General features: G+C 30.0%; 1 protein-coding gene across 2 annotated transcripts in view; it reads left to right on the forward strand.

Annotated features, from left to right (window-relative positions):
- The first annotated feature begins 2,629 nt into the window (after positions 1-2,629).
- LOC141529865 (uncharacterized) overlaps positions 2,630-26,493 on the forward strand; it is a 117,557-nt gene continuing 93,693 nt past the window's right edge. For both annotated transcript variants that reach the window (XM_074246590.1, XM_074246589.1), the window contains exon 1: positions 2,630-3,036. The gene's annotated coding sequence lies outside the window, so the exon portion shown is untranslated. The remainder of the gene's footprint in view (positions 3,037-26,493) is intronic.

The following is a 26,493-nucleotide window of genomic DNA, read 5'->3' on the forward strand; positions in this document are numbered from 1 at the left end:
ACTCTAGTTGTGCTCAAATAATTCCAAGTTCTCAGTTGACTCATATAAGAGAGAATATTTACAATCAAAGGAAAAATAATAATAATAATAATGAAATAGTGATAGATATTGAATATATTATCCATACAAGTCGCAATATATCTCAATTTATTAAAATATACAATTTCCGCCTCTGGTAAGTCTAACCCAACTCACTTGAGTCCATATCCCAGTCCAAGCTGTACTCAAAACGCCAACCCAACCCAATCTAACCCAAGTAAAGCAACAATATAAACACTTGAATGTATTCAGAGTTACTTGGTATGCATGAGTTGAAGTATAACGCAAAACATGATGTCAATGCCAACACGTTGTGTCTCAATTAAGTGTAATTTTCGTAACGGGCATTCAGCACACAAGAACATCTAACTAAAATGAATAAAAAATAAATATAAACCTTAAGTAACACAAGGTGATGCAAGTTAAATTAGCAAGTGGCTTAAAGCTTATACTTTTGCACGCATTAACCGTAAATTGTGTTTATTATGCATCCGGTAGCAACGTCGGAAGCTAAGAGAAAGCTATAATATTATTGTAACTGCTAGGTCGTACAGGAGCCCACTAGGTTGCTTTTAATGAAACACATTTATTATCCTTGGGCATAGTCTTGAATAGGCGGATATTTGAGGAGCTTTTCTGTATTCTTCTTTTCATTTCCTTTCTTTTTTTTTTCACTTTTACTATACTTTTATGTCTTTACAACACAGAAAAATCTAATTACTCCCTATGGAGTATGATAATTTTTTTTAAGCCAATGAACTTAATATATATTTTCTTATAATTCATCGTTATTTATTCTGTAAATTAATAGAGTGATTTTTTCTTGGCAAGCATGGAGAAAAAAAATTTCTGTCAGAAGATCATCATTTTTATCACCTATGATAGAAATTTTCATATACAATAAGATGAGGTTTTCCTGACATATCTGTATAATTCACGTAACAAAAGACACGTCCCTACAGGATTTATTCTTCTTTAGAATATGAAATTTTTTTGTTTACGACTATGACGCACAACTATTTATAATTTTAAAATTATGAATTGCATAGAATATATTTTGTGCTACGGTTCAATGTTTAAAGTCACAAAAAATATAGCGAAAAAAATTTTTTTTATCATTTATATTGTTTATTTATATCACTTGTTGTTGTAACTTCTATTAATACTTCCCTAAAATGTCAAAATACTAATTTTACCTTTATAAGAATGTATAAATTCAGTCTGTTAACATTGAAATTATTCGTACATTACCATAAAGAAAATCGTTATGTTGATCGCTATATAAGAAAACTTACGTTTCATTTCCTTCGTGTGCTTTCGACTCACAAGCAATCAATTTTATTATTATGCCGAAAGTATAACATCAGTTATTTTTTCTTTCAAGCAAGTCCATTGCAGTAATGAGAAAATACTTTGGCACGTTAATTTTCCGTAAATCGATTACACTAATTATTTTATTGCGTTAAGACGTGATTCAATAAAATTTGCAGCTAGTATAAATTTGATATAAATTTGCAAGCCTTTCTTCACATAATCCCACTTAATTAACAGCTTCTACTTAACAATAATTTTTTATAATTTTATTATTAAACAAGGCTTTCATTAAAATAAATATAAGTTTATTTTTTCGAGGTAAAAAAATGTATGATTACAGTTGGAAACGAGTGAACAACATTTAATTGGCCTCTGGACTAGTGCCAAAGAGGCTTTTCTATAACAGTACAGAAAACAAGATCCTTCAAAGATTTATTATTAGATTTTGCTTCCTAACGTAAGCAGCTTAACGAAATTTTCCATTTTCTTCCTCTTATTTTTTCGGGATCCTCCTTTTCTCTTTCTTTTTATACTTCTCCATCGCTTGGGCACTGCTCCTCGTTTTCTATTCTTCTTGTGGATTTCAATCTCATTTAGTTCAATATCAATTTTTGTTCGAGTAAAGAGAGACATCAAGATAAAACCCCCTAAGCCACGTTGAAAGTACGACAGGTAACTGGGTTAAATTTAAGATTACTTATTTATTTTATTATTATTATTATTTTTTTTTATATAAGCTAATCTTTCAACAACAAAGACCCCCAAAGTTATTTTATTTATCTCCACTGTTAATTTAATCGCTAGCTGTACTCGTTAATTATATCTTTAAACAACGCAAAATTCTCTTTAATTAGCCAACTTTGATGCGCTTTAACTCTAACAAATATGAATGCCTTGTTAATTTTCTTATTTAATAATAATATGTTGAGTATTATTTAATTAAATAGAAACTTAACTGCAACTAATTTTAATTCAGGCTGTCAGTGTATCAGTGTCATTTAATTGTGAAGTAAAACTACTCCGGAGACTTTCATCCGGGCCTAAACTACAGACTACGGGGTTGCTTTTACATTTTACGCAACCATACTACGGGATAGTATAACGCTGCCTAGATAGATAGGAACATATATGTATATATTTATAAAGATATATAGATATATAGATATATACGTATACATCTGTGACAGCATGAATGCGCGCGCCCGCGCATTCACGATTCTCCGATCAGATCTCAGTTTCACAGCCACCCTTACGCGGTCCATACTGGTACGTCGTGAGAGCAGTGTCAGTTGTGTATGCTTCGTGCTAACGTGAATTTTCATCATCTTGTCCTACCTATCGAACCGTGTTATGTGCTTTAATTTGGTTTGTTGAAATAATATTCCTTTATTTTCTTTCTTATCTTTTTTTTTCTTTTTTTCATCCAAAATATTACTTTTACCAGTGACAAGTTTTCCTAACACTTTGTTTTATTTACAACGACGGTTTTAGAAGATAAAAATAAAGTTTTTATAGTAATTATTAGGGTATTTTATTTGTGGATAAGATCAGAGAAGAACACTACTCTGCAGTGTGAGAGTTTAATGTAGGGCAAAAAAAAAATACAGAGAAGAATAGCAGAGTTCTATTGAGAAATGCAAGCAATTCCCCACCGACTGGGATTACTTCGCAGCACGTGACCTGGTAAGAATTTTTCTACCTTGCATTTTTTTTAGTCATTATTATTATTATTGTTTTTTTTTTTTTTTTTTTATTTAGATTATGAATCGTGGTAAGTGTACCCGGAAAATTCTTTTATCAATCCAACCCGACGTGGTAAATTTTTCCGGCTGAGAATGAGCGAAAAATGCGGGTATCAGACCGTGGAATTCAACATTTTACCAAAAAAAAAAAAAAAAAAAAAATTAAAAAAATAACAGTTTCAGAGAAAATATTTTTTGCTCCATTTTTAATGAATGCTAATGTGTGAAGTAAAGAAAGAAAGTTTTAAAGATTCTCATCCATGCAACTGTGTTCCAGCTTGCGAGTAAGGGCAATTAGACAAACGCGAGAGTTAGTAGAGTAATTAAACCACTGCAGTAGTACATTTTGGACTCTTTTAAGAGTCATCTCTTCACTTGTACTCCCACTCCCTTTCCAACAACTTTAATGGGTACATAAATATACAGATAGAGATACAAATATTTGGGGGAAAATTGCAATGGTTTCTATTGTTGTGGCGAAACTATCGTACAACGTTATTAAATGACAATTCATTCACAATTGGTATTTAATAATTAATTGATATTGTATATGTTCAATATATAGATTCTCGTTTTTCATCACCGATTACATTATTTCGACATTAATTAAAGTTTATTATCAATTTTATACGGGAATTTATACATCAAATAACTCAACTCTTTTGTTCACGATGGTTAATTAATAATTTTAGTCATAAATATTTATCTCTTGATGTCTTAATTAAAATTTTATCAATTTATTGCCTTTGATTCTGTGAGCGTATTCAAATTATTTTACTAGAGGGGATATTAATTTAATAGGTAACTTTAATAACTTTTTAAGATATTATTCAAATTTCAAACAATAAAATTTTTTTATTTTTAAATTTTAGAAGTCAATTTAAAAATATATTTTTTTTACTCGGGCTTTTTCAATAAATTTTTTTTATCTCTTGATTTATGTATTTTATTGGCATAAGATTATATAAATAAATTTAGCGTGTAAACATGTAAAATTGAAATCACGGAAAAGTGGTCGCGAAAAATCTACAGAGAATATAAAATATTATTCTCAGAATTATCAAGTCGCACTGGAAGACCACCAAGATATCGGAATAGTTTATAAACTGCCTAATAGGGTATTAGTGTATTAAATTTTTTTTTTTTTTATAAAATTTCAAAGGAAATTTAAATAAAAACGGCTAGATGCATAATATATTTTATTTTGTTCAATATTTTTCGTCTTCGCAAGCTAAAAAAGGTGTCACCATATTTGAAAAAATATTTCTAGTGATAAAATCTCGATTATCATAATTAAACTCTGGTATTAAAATTCATTAGAGACCTTTACTGCTTTAACTATCGTTATAATTATTATTTTTTAAAAAAAACAAAACTTTTTGTAAAAAAGTTGTTATTAATTTCGATTCAATACTAGACCAGTTTTTTCTTTATAAACGTCAAGAGCTATCTTGTAACTCACGAGTTTCTGATGATTTATTGGGTCAAAAAAGTGAGGTGAGCTTTTGACAGGAAATAATTGTCTACGGTGTGAAACTATTTAACTGAAATTAAAATCTAATCAGATTAAAGTATCTATAAATCTTTTTGATTGCGTCGAAAAAATTTTTATCATTAAAAAAATTTATAAAAAATTTTTTTTTAATCAATTATTTATCAATCAGCAAATTATTGACGCTGAAATTCAATAAAAAAATAATTTCAGTAGTGTAACATTGATTAAAAATTGAAGCACCATAAAAAATCGGTCGCCAATCCGAATGATATCTTTCAAACAGTGTCTGTATATCTGACTAAGCTCTGAAGTAGCCGAGTGGACCTTGATTTACAGATAAGCTCTGGGATATAGACCAACGGCCTGTGCTTGCATGTTCTAGATCTCTAGCCAAAACATTACTCATCCAGCAAAGTATCTCCAAAAAGGGGCCACACGATAAAGAGAGCAGAGTTAGACTGTTGTGATAAACAAGGAGTGAATAAAGAATACTTGTATGTATATAAGAGAATACAGTGGGTGAGAAAAGAGATGGGAATTCCCATTTGTGAGGGTTTTTAGATACGGGACACATATAATAGCAAAGAGCCATACTAAAAAAGGAAGCCAAGTTTTTTGGCTTAGCGAGTCAATCACTTGATTCAACATCAGCTTGACATTTTTTAAAATCCCCTAGCAGACAATCTTTTCACAGATTAATGTGTCTGCTTGGGTTTTTTTTTTTTTTTTTTTTTTTTTTTTTTTTTTTTTTTTTGAGAAATCACATCCCTGTATGTTGTTTTTCAATTACACGGCCCGATGCGTACCTCTCGGGAGTAAAGTGCAATTTCGAGAAACATATCAATCTATTGTAGCTTTTGTTTTTGTATTCTTCATCCTATTTCCTTTTTGACAAATATTAATTTAATTTTTCTTGTTATTGCAACAAAACTCGCCTCTATTTTATCAAAATTCAATTTTTTTAATATACATTAAAGATTATTTCTAGAACCGCAATAAAAAGCTTACTTTCGACTCCCAAAACACGTCGACTGTATATTATTTGGCTAATTTTATTTATTCATACCTCTGGCAAAATGCGGTTTGATCTTGAGTATCCAAGTAAATAATAAAACATCCAACCAATTCTATTTTGTTACTCATTATCACCGTCCATTGTGATCACTAATCTAATTACAAATTAATATACCCCATCAAGAATGAACACTCTAGAATCCTATGAATAAGCTATTGAGGTAATGGAGCTTACACGTAGCTCGCGGCCATCCGTGAAACATTAAATATAAGATAAAAAACTAGGTAACACCCGAGCTTTTTACAACAGCGAATGGGACTGAAAAATAAATAATTTTCATTAAAAAGTCCATCAACATTTCCAACAATAAAATATTCATTCCAATGCTTTCAAACAAGTTTATTTTTTATTGCACCAAGCAAATATTTTTTTGATATTTAAATGCATTGAATTTTTTGTTTCCAATGCTCAATTCTTTTCTTTTAACAGAATACACTCACCATAGATATGTTTTCTGCTAAACGCCCGGTCTTTCTCACCCGCAAAGTTTCATCTCTTTAGAGCCATCCGAGTGCATTCACAATTAATTGTCGTACTAGAAGCGCGGGACAATCAAATTTACGAACATACACTCACGCCTCGACCCACACTCGTGCCGTAGCATATATAGATACAAGTCCATGCACGTATATCTAAATACGTTTATGTTTGGCCGAACGCGGACCGAATTCAGTATAATCCCGCTGTGTGCCGTAGATTCGGTAACGCTCCAGTTGGTATTGTATAATACGTATACAGAGCAGTATAGTACGGTATAGCCGTATATAGTAACCGGGTTATCCCCTGGTTGGGTGTCCGACTGCTCCAAAAGAACCCACGTTTTGTCGCGCATATATACACAGCTACAGATATATTATTGGTAGTCTGGGTGTCCTTCTCACGGATGCTCTGTTGCAGTGAATTTAATCAGTATTTAATTTCTCCCTCGCCATGCTCAGTTAGGCTAGAAACGAACTATGGAGCAGCATATGAGTGAGTGTACTCACCCATTTCACTGTTAGGCACTACACCCCTTGAAGTATACTTTACATTTAGCGCGAATGTCACACAGTAGAAAGCCAGATTATTAAATTTATTTTATTTATCATTGCCTTTGCGCATGGAATATACCGGCATTAAATTTGTTAATCCCAGTGCGCATATTAAAAAATTTTATTTAATTAAAAGGATATTTATTAAAAGTTCAGTAATGAAAATGTTATTTAACTTTTCAATTTTAATAAATTTTTTTTACGATCTGTATATGCTGAGTTACTATACCCGCAGTGCATCTCATTGCAGTCGAGTGGGAGGGTCAGTCGACTGCTAGGTTACGCAGCTATATACTTCCCTTTGGAATGTAGTTGACTGATTAAAATTTTTTTTCTAGCAACATTATCATTATCGCTTTCTAGAAGAGTTGGAGAAATATTTACACACTTTCATTACATAAAATCAATTTTCCTTCATTTTCAGTCAAGTTATATTAGCTTTTAGTGGTGAATGTGAGGTAAAGAAAAAAAAATGCATTTTAATGCTCGTTTTATTTTCCGAGGCTAAACCATACCACATTTCACTTTTGAAAGCTTTTAAATTAATACGTCAAAAAATAATTTGCTCTCTTTTACCATTTCCGGGTAATTTTTTTCAATATTTACTTCTACCGTTTAATCTGCTGATTTTTTTTTTTTTTTTTTTTTTTTATATCGAGTATGTTGATTGAAAAGTTGTTGAGATTCTATCGTCAAATTACTTGTGATGAATAAAAAATATTTTATTACTCAACACTTTTATCGAATAATCTTGACTATTGCCAAGTAAAGTAAGAAGTCACAATATTGAATGATCTAATAAAATAATTATTAAATTTATTTTATATGATGATTATAATTTAAGTAAAAATTTTATAGTGTAAGTTGTAAGTTCTTAGATATTAAAACAAATAAATAAGGACTAACTATTTAAAAGTAATGAATTTATTCTATTTACGAAAGATCAATGATATTAATAAATACGTGAGTTTAATCATTAGCTCTCTAATCACTTAGTTCCGATTACACGGGGCAGGCGAAAGCCTTCGCGCATGGATAGAATACTGGATGTATAATGATGGTCGATTATTCGTGTACAATGTCGCACATCGTTCGCTGTAGCCTCGGTTTCCATTACTGGGTGTAATATACACGATATGCGGTGCAGTACAGCCCGATATAGTTCTACAGAACAGCACCTGAGAGAGAAAACGAGGCGAGAAGAAAGAGACCGAGTATATCCCTAAAACCACTGATTCACCGCAACCCAGATGCGATTTCATCGACCCCATCAATCCCCGCTGTAATATTACCGTTACTTGTGTAGTGGTAAGTTACTAACAAAATCATGGTTAAGTCTATCTTGGTGATATATCGCAACTCCTAATTAACCACTTTGTGCAATTACAACTGGTGTTATCTACAAATAAATATTTATTGACATCGTTGGGACCAGATTGAGTCCACCCGAGTTTTCTGGCTCACCATCCGGCCAAATTACTCTCTGAGTCCCGGAACCCCGGATCGAGCTTGCGACAGCAATTAGGTTGAATGTCCTGCGACGTAATCCGCTGGAGGATTTTAGCGAAAATTCTACCGTGCGCAAAGTTGCAACTTTGGTTACTCGTTTACACATGCACTCATACTCAAGCAGGCGGCTCTCGACCACTGGTCGCTCTCAGCTCTTCATTAAAATTCTTTTTCGCATAATTTAATTTTTTTATATTCTATTCCATTACAGGTCTCTTAGAATTTTTAACAACATTTTATTGTCTTTACTAATTCTATTTTTGTTATCATCACTTTTTTCTTTTGTATAAGTAATTTAGTTTTATCTACTTAAAAATTTTATTACTCTTTGTCTGACTATACAATGCTATTACTACTTAGGCTTGATGTTTTATGCACTGAGAAAATTATTAAAACATTTCATTGCAGGATCTTATTTATTTAAATCTTCTTTTGTTTTGAAGCTTCATCGTGGCATTAATAGTATAGGTTATCGATTATGACGTAACAGTAGTTAAGGGGCACACCTAGTGTGAAATTTCGAAAAAGTCGATTTTTTTTTTTTTTCATATTTCGGTAGATTACACCTTTAAAAATAACATATTAAAATTTCAAATCGATATATCAAATAGTTTTTTAGTTATAACATTTTAAAGAGCAGCCGCTCGGCAGCTAGAGTGTCATTAGCTGCGAGACGTACCTGAAGTATTGTTCAGAGTCTACTGTCTCTTCTAGCCCCTATAACACGATTCCAGTTTCTATTATTGGCTCTCAGGTATACAAAAATATATCATTATAATAATTTCTACAAATTTCTAGAAATTTTTCGTTTACTGCCACGTAAATTATTTTCGGAGCCAGACACATTTAGTCTCATTGTGATCGTTGTATCGAGCGCATCATAATTTTACACGTGCTATTTTCTTGAAAATGAGTGATCAATCTTCATATTAAAATAAAAAAGGAATTCACAATGTTCCTAAGCATCGATCAATTGCGAAAAAACGCAAGTTTACCGGAAATAGATTTACATTTGAGCAATCTACTGCGAATACCAGTACGTCCGCAGAAAAGTTATTACAAAATAATGACAATAATGTTGTGATTGACCCATCTCATGGATATTGTATTTTGCAATTTTTATCAGTTTTTAGTGCAATTAGTAATTTAGTGGTGTGTAAAACTTGTCAAAAAAAAGTTACTTTCAATCAAGTAAGTTCAAGAGGCCTAGGGTTCAAAATTGCTATTATTTGTGAATGTGGCAATTCGTATATTAATTCTGGACCAATGATTAATAACGCATTTGAAATAAATAAACGTATTGTTGCTGTGATGCGTCTATTGGGCATCGGAATAAATGGGATAAATTTTTTCTGTGGATTAATGGATTTAGCATGCAAATTTTACGACCAAACTTTTGCGGGATGTTTTACGAATTTACAGATTGCAGCCGAAACTGTTTGTAAGCTCAGTATGCAGCAAGCTATAAATGAAGAAAAAGAGCTTACATTAAAGAAAGAAAATTCGGAGACAAATTTGACTGTTAGCGGCGATGGTACCTGGAAAAAACGTGGCCATACTTCCCGTTTTGGAGTAGTTACGCTGGCAGGAAAATACAGCAAGAAAATTCTTGATTCATGCGTAAAATCTACATATTGTCAGAGTTGTGTTTTTGGAAGAAAAAAAAAGATAGCGAACCTGAAGATTATGAGGAATGGCTATCATTACACGATGAAGAATGTGATGCCAATCATAAAGGATCTGCCTCAAAAATGGAAGTGGATAGTGTAAAAGACATGTTTGGTCGTTCCATTAGTAAATATGGTGTAAAATATACCCGCTATATTGGTGATGGTGATAGCGCTACCCACAAAGGACTTATAGATTTGAATCCTTATGATATTCCTGTTGCTAAATTGGAATGCTATCTACATGTGAAAAAAGAATGGGAACACGTTGCCGAAGTGTAAAGAACATTAATAAGAAATTAGGAGGAAAAAGTAAAACATCACAAAAGTTAACTGTAAATTTTATAAATAAACTCCAAAAATATTATGGTTTAGCAATTATGAGGAATCAAGATAATGTAGATGAAATGTATAAAGCAATCTGGGCAACATTTTATCATTTCTGTTCAACTGACAAAAACCCAAATCATAAAAATTGTCCAGAAGGCGCTGAAAGTTGGTGCGCTTATCGCCGCGCGGAAGCTGAAGGAATCACTAGTACATTTAAACACGATTACCTCCCACTGGATCCAGAAGTACAAGAAGCTATAAAACCTATTTATGAAGACTTATCTCGATATGAATTGCTTGATAGATGTAAAGGTAACAATACTCAAAACAACAATGAAAGCTACAACGGTTTACTTTGGCACTTTTCACCCAAGCATCTTCATAATGGCTTCAAAACTATTGAATTGTCAAATAATTTTGCAACTGCAATATTTAATGACGGTTATTCGTCAATTTTGAAGATATTCAATGTAATGGGAGTGATAGTTGGACCTGCAGCAAGAGATTTTGCGGCTCTTAAGGACGACACGAGAATACGAATCGCTGATTATCGCCAAAGGGCTTCTTCAAAAGAAGGTCGATCATCTCGAAGAAAAGCTTCTTCAGCTGAACAAGCCCTTTTCGAAGAAGAGGAAGGTGTATTATATGGCCCTGGAATAGCAGATTAGCTGTAAATATGATTTTAAACCACTTATAACAGTGGAAACGATCATTTTATCTTTAAACGCGTTTTTCTCGAAACAGCATTTTCCGAATTTGCTGCAGTGATTACTCAAAAACAAATGATCCGATCACTATCGAATTTTTTTACATGTTCTATATATAGTTCTCCGTACAATGACCTATCGATTTTTTGATCTGATCAAAAATCGAATTTTCGCAGGCCACAAACGACCAAAATTTTAGGTAAAATTCGACTATTTTTTTAAAACGCCGCCATATTGTCAATTTTTGATTTTTTTTTTTATCGTAGGTCATTGTACAGACAATATTATCTAGTTTAACGAGATATTTTTTTTAGATTTCATCCACGGAGAAGGCCGGAATCACTGCAGCAGTGAAGGACCTTTTTTTTCGCGCCGTTAGAGATCGACGATAACTTAAAAAATATTTAATTTTTTTCTACAAAAATTTCATTATGTATTCTTAAAACATGTATAAATATATTCTTAAAATTTTAAAATAATTGATAAAGTATTTTTTTTAATAAAAATTCCCAAAAATCACGTTTTTTTTAGGCCGTTACACTAGGTGTGCCCCTTAAGTAATTCATGATATTAAGTAAGGTATTATCATCTTATTCAAGGTGTTACGAAGCTTTTCGAGAAAAACGGCAAGGAAAATTCACAAAAGACGTTTTGGCTAGATCTTTTAATTACATAGTCAATTTTGTAAAAAAATTTATTTTAGTGTTTAGTCTTGCTGAAATGTATTTTGTCGCTCTAATTATTAATTAACCATTAATTTTATTTATTATTAAACAATGAATTTTTGATAAGTTTTTTAAAAAAAAACATCAATGAAAAATAAAACGGCAATAAAATATATTGCTATAATAATAAATTAAAGAATAAAGAATGCTAATTTATATTGTTCTATAAACTGAAGAATACAATATTAATAACACGATAAAATCTTTTTGTTTCTTCAAAGTGAAATAAAACTGAGTGCTATTCCCCTATATTAGATCGTTGGTAGGAACACGAGATCTTTGATCTATCGGAATAGCTATTGATAGTCACGTGAAAAAAAGGTAATAAAAAGTTTGTTCTTTCGAATGGAGATACGTTGTAAGTTAGGGGCAGAATAGAGTAAAATAGATAAAAAAGAAAAAATAGTGCGGCAGTAAAAGCGAAACGTATGACATTGCTTTTCAAACTGTTTTACATGAATTACAATATTATTCATTAAATCGTAACTTATTTTTCCACGTCAACAAGAGTTAGTGGAAAAGCTGGTTGGGTGACTTTGTTTATCAGGAAATAAAAAAAGAGGCAAAAAATTAAAAAAAGATAAAACGCTGAGGTAAACAAAAACTTTTTCAACTGTTAATAACATTTAAACTTTGTGAGTCCTTTTAAAGTGACATTGTAGCAGTATAAAGTTTTTTTTTACCCTGATTTATTGTGCGAATAATTAGTTCAATTACAACTTTCTGTTTGTTATTTATTATTAATTTATCAATGAGGTCTACTAAAATTTTTAATTAACTTCTTTGAGCTAAATATAAAATATATAAATTTTTTTTTAACTCAAATTTATGATTATTTTATTATCTTTTTCTGTAAATTTTCAAAGCGTACTATGAAATTAAATAAAAATCATTAATTAAATAATAAAATATTTAAATTAAACAGAAGAGAACAACTGAAGCTACATGAAATTCAGAATAGTTATATTACAGTAATTATTATTGAGGCAGAGTAATATATATCTATATATTTAATGATTAAATGATGTCGGTCGAGTTATGGCGACGCTAATGGAAACTTGTACATCAATTAATATTGCACAAATATTCCGTGGTAAAACAGATATTTCTGGTTTGCATGTAAGTAAATACACCGAGATTTATTTTAATTAATACTAGAAATTAATATTAAGCGTATAATTGAATCTCGTTGTTAACATGGATGTTATTTGATATTTTTCATGACTTTTTGAACCTAAAATATCGAATTTCATTTAAATAATGAACATGTTCATTCAAACAGAATTACTTTCTTATTTATAAAAGCATTTTATACATTTTATTAATAAAATAATCATATCAGTGAATTTATGGTAGATAGAAAGACAATACAAGTATAAATTGATAACCTTACGCCTACTTTTTTTGACAGAGATTAATATCTTATTATTTGTCATCCAAAAAAAGTTTAACTCTCACGTATGCCGAGAAATGAAATATTTTTTTCGATAAAATTCCACCTTTCTATATTAACAAACTAAAAGTTTCAAAAAACAATTTTTCCTAAAAAAATGAAAAAGAAATTGTTGAATGTTGTCAATTTTAATTAATTTACAAAAGCAAATATACTAATAATATAATAATTATATTAAATAAAACTAATTAGAATTACAACCGACCAAACGGATAGGAATGGTATTAATTTACAGTATTAACAGAATCTAACTTAACAGTACACATTTGTGTGTAGAGCTCGTGAATGTTGTACGAAGCGAAGAATATTCGATGCACGTACCTTGGCAAGAATGAAATTTGTCACGATGGAAAGTACTGGGGAACTAAAGGGTGAGCGGTGTGTAGGCAATGACTGTGTTACTGAGTTTAACTAAAAGGTAGATTGAACGACGACTACTAGAGTTTATGTTTCAACTGTTACATGTGTTGAACCCAATACTCGTTGAATCGAAACATTATTAATTAATTAAGTAATTAAAACGATTAGTTAACTAAAAGTATTGCTACTTTTTTACATTCATTAATAGTTTTTCTTTTTTTTTGCTAATAAGAATACTTGTGTGAGATTTTTTTCTTGATTAACTTTTTGCTGCATTTTTAAAACCTCTTACTTAACGTCGCTTTAAAGTTTATGTAACTTTTTAGAGTTTAATCATGTTAATCTTTTCAGGTTATATTAGTTATTTTTTTCGGGTTAAAGTCAAGCTTGGAAATTTCCATTAATGTTTTAATAAAAATTGCAAGTAAATGAAGTTTTGTTTCAACTTTGATGTAACTAGAATAATGTATTATTATAATTATAATTATTAGTCAGATTTTAAAGATATATTTAGTCTTTCAATGATAAAATATGAATTTACGTTTTTAATGTTAAATGTAATTATTAATGATGTTCTGAAGCTCTTCTTAAATAATATTATTTTTTATTTATGAATTTAAATAGGTATATTTGAGATAAAGTTTCACTTAACTTAAATTTATAAAGTTATAAAATGTTCATTTATAATAATAAATTTTTAGTGAGATTTAAATTTATTAATGAGACATAATTTTAAAACATGTATATACAAAATTTTAATACAATTAAAGCACCGAAATTTATTATGATAGGTTATCATAAAAATCGACTGTATGATACTGATAAAACATAAACTAATGTCTTACTCACCAAAACGCCTACCGATCTTTGAAGCTTTTGCAATTGACCTACATGTCGTATACTTGTATGCGCACGACAAGCATTTTCTGGATAACGGGATTAAATTTCCACGTTAACTCGAGATCCAAATTGGACGATCATGCTAAATTTTACCGTTCTGATAACCGAGGAGTGTTGGTATAAGTACTTTAAAGTTAAAATCACGTTAATAAAGTTAAAAGTCGATAGTTTATACCCCATATTATATATATTTATCATGCGGGCAATTGATAAGGGCTATGAAAAATATTAGTAGAGGTATTTGTCTATTTTAAAAAAAAATATTTTTCAGTTTAATTCTATTTTTAACTTTTTTTTTACGTTGACCTACTAAATAAGTTGATACTACTTTCTGTGTAGTTACGGCTGCGAGAACCGTAAATATAATGTGAAAATCTTAATCAAAGGAAAAAAGTATCTTAGATCCTCTTTATGTGCACTTAACCTTATTATGCAATGGAAAAATTGTACAAGCATAAAAGCCGATGGCTTTTTTTTTTTACTTTATTACCATCTTTCATGCCATAAATTCGGGAAATGTGTTATTATGTCATTCAATAAAATAGAAACAATAGCTACAATTATAGTTTGTTTCGAATAAATTAATCCGCTTATAATTCATTTTATTATGCGTATTTTAATCAACAGAAATTGCAAGTGTAATTTTAATTTATAGAGATTAAATCGAATAATGAACAGATGATTATAATCGTGTTTATTTATGTAAAAGAAAAATTACGCTAAAATTGAGCTTTTGTACGGTATTAATTAAAATTATATTGTTTTACAAATAATAATTATTTTCTCTAAAGAGATTTTAGTTTGGTCAAATGTTACAGCTGCTAAATAATTTAAATAATTATAAAATATTTTGTCAGTCAAAAATTTTTAGTTTTTTTTTTTTTTTTTAACTGCTAATAAATGTATACTTGCATGAAATGCGAACTATAATGTATACTCAAAAATTTTAAAGGAAAATTTATTTAATAAAATATAATTATGTGAAGTAGATAGAAAATTAAGTTAAATTAATCAGTCTGTTAAATATGAGCTTATACAAAATAAGAGTAATTTTGATGAGAATATGACACGAAAATCAAGTATGTGACAAGTACTACCTTAGTTAATTGCCATTCCTCACTTTACGAGTAAACACTAATAAGATTGATTAATTATTCTGACGTTCATCAACGATGTTGATGTTGATTTTGATGTATAGTAATTGCGTTATGACATAACAGCGTGTTTGTAATTTTCTTATCATAATAATAATAATAATAATAATAATAATAATAATAATAATAATAATAATAATAATAATAATAATAATAATAATAATAATAATAATAACGCCTACCATCTTGATATTTACATTTATATTTAAAATTTTAATCCATTCGATATTTATAACTTCATCATATTGCATTTACTATGACTTATAACGCGTAATTCGATTTATCTGAATTTTTCTGTCTATCTCTTTCCCTTTGAATTCACATTAGGGTGGGTCAAAAAAATCGAATAATTTATTTTTGATTTTATACTCTGAAAAATAGGTTCGTAGACACCTAAAAAGAATTCTCTCCAAGTATAAGCTCTTAATTATAACGGGAAGGTCCTCCGCTTTGCGGGTTTCTATTTTTTTCGAATAATCAGATAAAAAAATTTATATCTCGCTTCCAACTGCTTGGAAAAATATTCCGTGGCATAGATTTTGTGAGAAATTGAATGCTTTACAAAAAAGGTCTCTTATGACTTTTTCAAAAACTCAACCGATTAAAAGATATTCATAGTTGAAGTTTGGCTATTTTAAGGAAAATATTCGTTTTTATTATGAATTTTATAAGTCGATGAAAAAAAATTATTTCGGATTGCGGAACTCATGATTTTGTAGGAAATTTACTGCTCTACAAAAATGATCTCTTATGATTTTTTGATTAAGTGAAGCCGTTACGAGATATTCATCGTCAAACATTAACGAATATCAATATTTCCAGTTTTTGATCAATAATTCGATAAATTTTAATTTAAACTATGAGTTTCAGGAAAATTTACATAAATTTGAGTTTCGATCGATAAAGAAATGTTATAAACAATTTTTTTAATATTGTTTTCAGTCTTGAGCTTGTTTGATTGCATTAAAACAAGAAATTAGAGCATTTTTTTCGACATATAGCCAATGATTAGTTTAATTTGAAGTGAATGACATATTTCTTTGTCAAATTTAATATGAAAAGTATTGAATCAAGTGAGAAACAACCAGTATTTAACTTTTTTATAGATAAATTTTTTATTGAATTATCAATTGCAATATAATTGTCTATATTTTTAACATAACAGTACGCTATTACTATAAATAATTTCTTTTATTACAATTTGGGAATGTTTTTTGATGTTCTTTGACAACTTGCAATAAGTACTGGAATTGTTCTTCATTTTTGTCAAGCATTGATTATATTCACTGACTAATGCAACAGCTCGCTCTGCTGAATCATTGACAACTTTTAGTTGTTGAAAGTATTCTTTATTTTCGAGATAACTCTCATTAGTAGGCCATAATTCAACATCGACATCAAGAAAGTCATACGGTAGATCGAAGATTTTGAAAAGATTTAATGACTTTTTAGACACAAAGTCACTCAGAGTTCTCTGCGCCAATGAATTCAAATCTTTTTAGCAATTACAAATCTTTAGCTTTAGAATCTGTACCTTCACGAGTATTAACAGCTTCAACAATACTTTTTTTTACTTCTAATGGAACGCCATCGTCAAACAGTGATAAAATGGCAAGTTCATCGCTCAAATACCATAAGTGCGAAATCATTTTTTCACACGTAGCTGAAGAAATCAAAGGATTGATATGTTTGTACTCCAATAAATTTTTCATAAACTGCAAGTCATGATAAGCAGCAGTTGTTGCAGAAGTTGATGAAAACCAAGCTTTTAAATACAATGTGACTATAAAAATACAGAAATGACGAAGACCATGCAATTCTTTCTGAGAGAGTTTGAATTCATCTCTGAATAGATACATTTTCAAACTATAAATGGCCTTAGCCATCCATCTAGCATGATGAACAGCACCAGGACGTTTGAAAGAAATCTTTTCTTGAGGCATTTCTCCAAGGAAAATCAATGATAATTCCAATAATTCTTTATCTAACTTATTATAACATTTCTTTATCGATCGAAACTCAAATTTATGTAAATTTTCCTGAAACTCATAGTTTAAATTAAAATTTATCGAATTATTGATCAAAAACTGGAAATATTGATATTCGTTAATGTTTGACGATGAATATCTCGTAACGGCTTCACTTAATCAAAAAATCATAAGAGATCATTTTTGTAGAGCAGTAAATTTCCTATAAAATCATGAGTTCCGCAATCCGAAATAATTTTTTTTCATCGACTTATAAAATTCATAATAAAAACGAATATTTTCCTTAAAATAGCCAAACTTCAACTATGAATATCTTTTAATCGGTTGAGTTTTTGAAAAAGTCATAAGAGACCTTTTTGTAAAGCATTCAATTTCTCACAAAATCTATGCCACGGAATATTTTTCCAAGCAGTTGGAAGCGAGATATAAATTTTTTTATCTGATTATTCGAAAAAAATAGAAACCCGCAAAGCGGAGGACCTTCCCGTTATAATTAAGAGCTTATACTTGGAGAGAATTCTTTTTAGGTGTCTACGAACCTATTTTTCAGAGTATAAAATCAAAAATAAATTATTCGATTTTTTTGACCCACCCTAATTCACATGAAATTTTTTTCTTCTCATCAGAATATTATGTATAAGCTCAAAGTTGATGTATAAATAATGAAGATATCAAAAGTAGAAATAGATAGATGAAAAAGTTAATTCAAAGCTAATATACTATTTCAATGTAGAAATAAGCTTATTATATCTCATGTGTTTGCAAGGCAAAGATTAATCGTTAGAAGATCTGGTATTGAAGGTATATTTACTCGAAATTATTCAAACCGTACAATTTATTCACGAACTCATTTGGGTAAAATCAAATAAAAAATAAATAATATTGCTTATTTGTACTTTCATTAAATTTTAACACTCATGAATTTTAAATTTAACTGAATATTTAATGCATTAAAGTAAAGGAACTATTAATTGAATTTATCTTCACATACATTAATATGTGTCCGGAGGTATTCTCGTGGAATAACATACTTTAAAAAACCAATTTATAAATCTACAATTTAAATTCTGATATTACATTTTTTGTTGTTTAATAAATCGTACATTTTTAATGACATCAAATTGTTTAAAACAAAACTTGTTATAAACTTGTGAGTGATAGAATTATAACTGCCTGTTTAAACATTCTTTATTTCGCTTTAAAGTTTATATCCAAGGATAAAACGGCGAATTGAATGACGTAACAAAACTCTAAAGTTCATTGAAAAAATTACAATAGTTATTAAAATATTTATTTTTAATTTGAATTTTCTACAATTCTTTTTGATTGAAACAAAACTTCTGTTTCTGTTTTTGCGAAAAATACAATTTTTGTGACAGTAAGAATAATAATTATCGTAGTATTATTTCCTGTAATGATCATTATAGAGATGAGTAAAATACTAATATCTAAGAAGGATTAATACTTAACAGAAATCTAAACAGCATGTTGGCTATTGAAGTGAGTGAAGTGTAGTTGCAAGAAGACAATGCGCGTTGCATTGCTTGAATTGAACTATAACATCGCGATTACGTCCCACTTGTATTGTTGGTTAGCGATTGTACTCTAGATCCGCCTAGCTTTCCTGAGAGCTTACTAGCAAGCTAACCCTTGCTTCATCGGGCTGTAAATTATCGAAATGACCAAAACCTTATTCTCGTCCTCTTCCCCCAGCTTATGAACAATAAGCCCTGTTCAGCGTATTCTGAATATCTTCTCCTCGAAACCCACTACGACCTTTCATCTTCAGCCCACTATTTTTCCGGATTTAATCCTTTGTTATTCTGCATCCACTGACCATTTTTGTGAATTATAGGGATTTTGGAATACCTTGTTGTTAATTATTTTTATTTAAGCGATGAGTTATTCGCTAAAAAAAATAGTAAAAATAATAAAATTGTTATAAATCGATAAAAAATGAGCTATAGATAATGCTCGAAAAAAAATGTTGGATTTCTACAAAAATCTACCTTTTCACGTGAATCAAATTCTAGTCAACAGGATTTTTATCGAACGTACTCAAAGATTTAGCTCGAATTGAGAAAGGAGCTGAGTTTTTGTCAAATAAGAAGGATCTCTTAAAATCAATGTCTATGATCGATTTGTACTAAAAGTGCCTTTAGAACATTAGTGAATAAAGAGCATAAAAAATTTTGCCTCGTTCTTTTTTTTCTTTTCACATTGGACAAAATTACGCTGCGGAGTTTTATCGAATCCTAGAATACGATTCCACTTCTCTGCTTGAGACACTCGTGCATTCACAAACGCAATAGATTTCCTGATTTACTTCCTTGAGATACCTTAAGAAGCTTCAGTTCAAATATTTTTTGTATCTCGTTAATTTTAATTTATTTATTCTTGTTTTGATATTAACTAATAAGTTGTTTAGAGAAAGACTGTTTATTTAATTGAAACAATGGAAATACTCAAAGTAAGATTTTAGCTTATGGAAATTTATCAAGCATTAGAGTTTGCATTGAACCCACTAGTAGGGATTTTAGTGAGTATTAAATTGGCGATAGTAATAAAAATAAAATCGTATATACTCCGACGGTAATGGTTCTCGGAGTGTATAGAGTAAACAGAAGAGATTACTCAATAAATTTTACTTTATCAATAATTTTATCGGCTAACTTTAATTAATAATTAATAACTATCGATAATTGTATTTATAATACTATATTCTTAATGAATTAGTTTATAATAAAAGAACTTTTAATTCTAGTGTGTGGTATAGATTTACAATTTTTCATGGTATGCATACTTTTTTACGAGAGCTATTAATTGAGATTTTCATTTTATTCCTGCATTCTTTTATTCAATGAAAAAACCATTTAATTTGTTGTACAAGCCAGATGTGATATTGAACTTTTTGACTTTCGAAGAAATATTATTTCAAGTATTATAAAAATTAGGAAAGGTTATAAATTTGTAATGAGTACAATAAATTCAAATATTTTCAAGGTTCTATTTCAGATTTTTTTTTTTTTTTGTGTAGACTATTTGTTTTGTTTAAGCTCCGGTTTATTATGGATGGGCTTTTACAAAATTTCTTTAAATTATAACAATCGTAGAAAAAATGTCTGGCTCTGATAACCGCAGGATCTGACGTGTAGTTGACTGGAAACTCGTTCGGAATTGAGGATGTTGATGACTCAGGTTGGTACGTCGGCTGGTAGGTCTGATGAAGGGAGGTTCAGCTCTTCCTCGGAGGTATCTGACTCGATCTCTGGTCTGGACTGCGTTAATATGCTCGTTCAATAATTTCCTAGGAATCGAATCTCACATTGTAATTGATTTGCATGAATTATCTTGAAGAGTAGAGATAAGAATCGAGTGGACTGTATGATATGGAAAGAAGTAAGTTAGCATTAGTTCTCGAGGTTCCTCTGGTTGTAAGGCAGAGGAACCCAAAAGGCCAGGTAGTGTTTAGGTGGACTTTCCAGAGGCGGTTCAGTCAGAGCGAGGGCTGCTGAACGAAAACCTTCCAGATAACTCGGTATTATATGTACGAAGCATTGCTCCAGAGGCGGTTCAGTCAGAGCGGAGGCTGCTGAACGAAAACCTTTCAGATAACTCGTGCATAGATAATTGAATACATTGTTCCGTAAGCGGTTCAGGACGTTCGAGAGCCTGAACGATAAACTTACAGATAAACAATGATTTTGAAAGAGATAGCGTGCATTTCAGAATAATGAATAAATGAATTGAGTGCGTACCTTTTAGTATTTTTATGCAATAAAAATACTATACCAAATTACATTTAGCGAAACTGCTCCTTAATGAAAGATTGATGAGAGCCGGATGATATTTCTGGAAGCTGGTGGGCTCGTTGGCTGCTAGTCGGGTTATATGAATGGACAATTGTATCTCTTTTGGTCAGCTTGCAGATTGAGAATGTTATTGGCACGTTTGAACTTACACAAAACCACTTGACGATTTGAACGATAAAGGAAACTGGTGTGTGAACCTTTTATTGATTGATTAAGAGTTGCTATGGTTGACTTTCGGATTGCGAGCTTGGTGGGAATTGACGTAGCTGTCGCTAGGAAAGATCCTTTCGGACTGACGCTTTTGGACGTATATAGTGTACACAAGAGTACGGAGACTCTTTTCATTATATTATTGGTGGGATAGTTCCGAGAAATATTATTAAGAAAAGTACGTTGACAAAAATATTACATATATAAAAAAAAAGGGAAAGTCGCAATGGAAAAAATTCGAATGTGAACCAGATGAGCGTTCGGGTTGCGAAGAGAACAAGAGGTTGCATTTATACGACCTCAACGGCCAGAGAGTCATAAAAGTAGGTACTTGAGTCTAGCGACCCGCATGCAGGCATCCAAAACTCATAGGAAAAAATAAAGATGTTTTTAACTTTACATTTATTTTGAAGGCAAAAGAATATTTTAGAAAATATTCAATTTGAGTAAATTGGTTAAAAAATTATAACTTATGAATTTAGCTGATAATTAAACACTATTCAAAGAATTTTAAAAATTTATTGGAATCAAATAACAAAAAAGCTCTCGACAGTTGAATTTTTAATGAAAACAATACCGCTTTACGATTAGCGTATCGAATATCAACAGCAAATACTACTATATGTTTATTTTAGCATTGTTATTATTATTATTAATAATAACATATGAAATTGATATTGACAGGATATCGAGCTGTCATATTCAAAAAGGATTTACGAAATCCAACAGCGTATTTGTGACTATTGTTGATCCAGTTAATTAATCAAGTTACAGATGAATATGAATCTTCCTTTATCATAAAATTTGTAAAAAGGATCAAACAAATATTTATTACCAATAATGCAGTATTATATTCAACACTAAAACCTTTTTCAGTAGATAACAATATGGTATTTCTCAATGACTACTCTTTTGTGTTGAGTAAAAAAATAAAATTCTATTACCTCTATAGATATTTACTACATCGTGGACGTAAATGTAGAAGTAGTGCTGGCAATTCTACACTAGACGAAGAAATGGGATTTGAGAAATGAAAAGGACTATTGAGTCAAGCATTCTCGAAGGTCTATTGAGAACTTAATTATTCCGAGTTCGTTAGATTGGGTGATTGTCCCCTGATTGAACATTACGTTGTTAGAATAAATTATTCAAGGCATTACTATTTTATTTTATTTTTTTATTTATATATTCTGAATTGACTAACATTTTCGGCACAGTACTCTTTGATATTCTAAAGCTCAGAAGAATGATAAAGAAATGATAGGACCAAAAAGGTTCCGATCAATTTGCATGCTTAAGTCTTCGTTGTATATTTCAAAATTGTAAATGTAAGTTTGCATATATTGTATTACTTTGTGTAATTTATGTTATATTTTTATGATCAACTTTTATTCATACACAAATATATATGTCCAAGGAACAGATGGTCTTTCGTGGGGTGCTTTCGTTAGACGTTAAATTTTCCAAGACTCCTGGGACTTAAAAAAGTAATATCTCTGTTTAGTTCGTCTACTGATAAAACCTCTGAATTTTCTTTCCAGTCGCGTATTCTTTCGTATGTTTTTCTTTGATCTATGTCATTATTTATTTATATTGTTTTGATTTATTTATTTGCGGTCGCTTACCCATGGAATACATCAAACATTTTATGGCTCATCAATAAAAATATTAAATATTATCTATCTTTATATCGTTACCAATATTTTTTTTATATTATACGCGTAAAACATTATTTACGTTTTTATTTTTTCTCAAGGTAAACAGAAGATGGCTTTAATATTTTTTAATAATTGTTGTTGTTGTTATTACTATGAAAGATAAATATTTATTAAGTAATAACACGTTATTTTTTCTTTTGTAAAAATTTAAAGCTTTATAATAAAAAATTTTTTTACGAGTTGTTGATTAACAATTAAAAGTCGAGATGCACGTTAATTACTGAATGAATAGTTTGCATATTTAAATATACGACAACGGATTGGCAGTGAGGAAATGAATTGCTATCAATCCTCGACTAATGTTTTAGATATGCAATCAGCCAAAAACCAATTACACTGTTCTTGACTGTGAGAGGATTTGCGTTAAAATGAGGATAGATAAAATAGTCCTGACAGTAGGTTGGATAGAGAAAATGAAAATAAAATTAAAAAAAAAAAAACTATGAAATTCTACGAAAAGCGACAGAGAAATGAAAAACGTGTTGGCGATAATAAAACAAGAGAAAAACAAAAACAAGTTTGCGTGTCAGAACAAAATTGAATCTGATTGCCGTCGATTTAATAATAGAAATGAATTTAACTTGTCTACACTTGACGTTGGTACAATATGGACCACGTAATTGTTTGGTTTCTGCTGTCAATTCTGAAACCACACCCACCAGTGCATATTATATATTTATCGGCCTATAGTTATGTGGATGTATGTACAACATAGATATATTTATATTTATACGTTGAACAGTTTAATGTTCCAAACTGGAAGGTTACATAAATGTCTAGAACAATACCAAGTTTCGCGACGACGTGATTTTCACTCTCATATATTTCACCAAATACAGCTGAAATTTCTCGCTCAGCTGTGTATGATTTTAGAGTTATTGAAATTCTCATACTTTATTCACGGTTTTCTTCATATTATACATGTAATATATTATATTTATTTTTTGTTCAACGCATGCATGGAGCATGAACTGACTTGAAATATATTAATTTAATAAATAAATAAAACTATTGTGCATGGGTTAAACAATTTATCATCAGTGTGTGACAGGTGTCCATCCGGGTAAAAAATTTAAGGACGTCTATCATTAACATCCACGACTTTACGGCCATCCGCTCAATTGTCTCGGATTTTTATGGGACTTCCCAGATTTTTTTCCTTCGTGCGACGCGGAAACTGTATATCCATCCAATTTTTATTCATTATTTTAATACAAAGATCAAATAAATTATTAAGTCTTGTTTCAGGGAGTGTTTTAAAATGATAAAATTTATTGAATTCGACGAATGCGTAGAAGCTTAAATAATAACATTTAGTTAAACATTATTTGTTAAAGATATGAAGGATATCACTTTAAATGAATTAATGAATAGCCTACTGTTTTTCGAGATAATGGTCTGAATGAAAAGACTTTCATGAGTTTTATCCTTTTGCATTGATTTTTTTTTTTTTTTTTAATTCTATCAGTCATATATCGAGAAAAATTTCCATATTGTATGATATTAAATTTTTCTACTCTCGACACTTGTCAAAAGTTCTATGAATGTAATATCAATGAAAAAATCACGAAAAAATGAAAATACTAAAAAATTTTTTTCAACCCCAAAGTTTATTGTATATAAACATATTTCATAAAAGCAGCGTAAAAAAGTTTACGACACATGTTTTAAATATCACAAAACTTTATAACACTGGGTTGAAATAAATAGAAAAAAAAATTCACTTGAAATTTTGTCAAGATTATCGTGTTAGCGATTTATTATAAGCTTTATCACCTATATATTTTTTTGTATCCCTCGTATGCAAATAAAATCGAATGTATAAATATATATATTAAATCTCTTATATAGAACAAAATAGGGTGTCAAACTTTTAAAATTTATATGATGATGTTTAACTGTCAATAGGGAAACAATTGTTAGTGAATTAAAAAAAAAATATATATATATATATGTTTTATAGATGTCTATAGAATTACGCCTTGGGTGGAATTTGTAAAGCCCATCACAAGCAATTACGTAGGATCCGGCTAAATCGTAGCAGATTATACGAGGGTGCGGATAGATCGGGAAAGGCACAAAATACGGTAGTATATCCGGCAATTGGATTTTCCTCGACTGCCCACATCAGAGTGCAAGATTATCTTTTTATCTTTTTTCTTTACCAACAAATTTATTATCAAACCTCACCACACTAAATTCAATTTAATTCTATTATATTCAATAACTGGGTGGAAAATTATTATCTTCATATCACTCGCATTGAGATTACGAGCTTCAATGTCTGTTCAATCAATCTAATCAAAACGCGTCGTTCTTTATCGGTGCCAATAGTTAGTTTCCGATCGAATGATTATTTTTTTCAATCTTTTGGAAGTTATTTTTGTTAATTTAATATAATAATTTGCGCATGCGCTGGAGACACCGATATTGACAATAAATTGTCTCTTTTCGGCTGGCTCCAGACATCCTACCTTGAAGCGTTAATCCAATTATGAAAAATACAGCGCCAGGGCGGAATAAAACACGAGTTATTCCAGTTTTTCCTTCGAAGCGTCAAACTATTGATTCGAAAATTATTATTATTAATTAGCAATGCGACACATTAAATTTCCTTTGATTCATTAAAAACAAAACGTGAATTAATGCATTAACTAACACAGAATACAAAAGACGATAATAATTGTTTTAATTTTGTTCAACTATACTGCGCTCACACCAAGATTGAAACAAAAGTTTTTAATTAATGCAGTAAATACCAGCAGTAAATTAAATGCTGGAAACTATTCCAACAAAACTCTTTTATTGAGGGAGGGAGTGAGTCAGCAAATAAGTAAGAAAGAGAAAATAAAAAGAGTTAGTCCGTTGGGTAGTTCGATTATGGAAATTAAAGCAATCAGGGTAGACCTATGTCACAAAAACGTACCCACCTAATTTCAAAATTAGTAACTTACTTACAGAACAATGTTCAACTGCAGTTGTACCTCCGTTTAGGTTTCATTAGCATATTCTCAAATAAAATTCTCGAATTCACTTGGAAAAATACTTTTATACCATTAACGTTGTTCTTTTTTTAAAAAAATTCATTTCATTCGTGTTTAAACTTTGCTAATATGACGAAATTTAAATATTTTTATCCATTGAAAAAATTACAACTAAAAAATTAAATATTATTTTTTTTTTTACGTTCTCACATAAGAATATTTTACCTGAAAAATTTGTCGCTATCCAATGGAAATTTATCAAGTTATACGGTATTATACT

Source organism: Cotesia typhae, unplaced genomic scaffold (genome assembly GCF_013202065.1).
Source record: "Cotesia typhae breed Kobodo isofemale line unplaced genomic scaffold, CoteBio_Ctyphae contig_48, whole genome shotgun sequence".
In the NCBI taxonomy this organism is placed as follows: domain Eukaryota; kingdom Metazoa; phylum Arthropoda; class Insecta; order Hymenoptera; family Braconidae; genus Cotesia; species Cotesia typhae.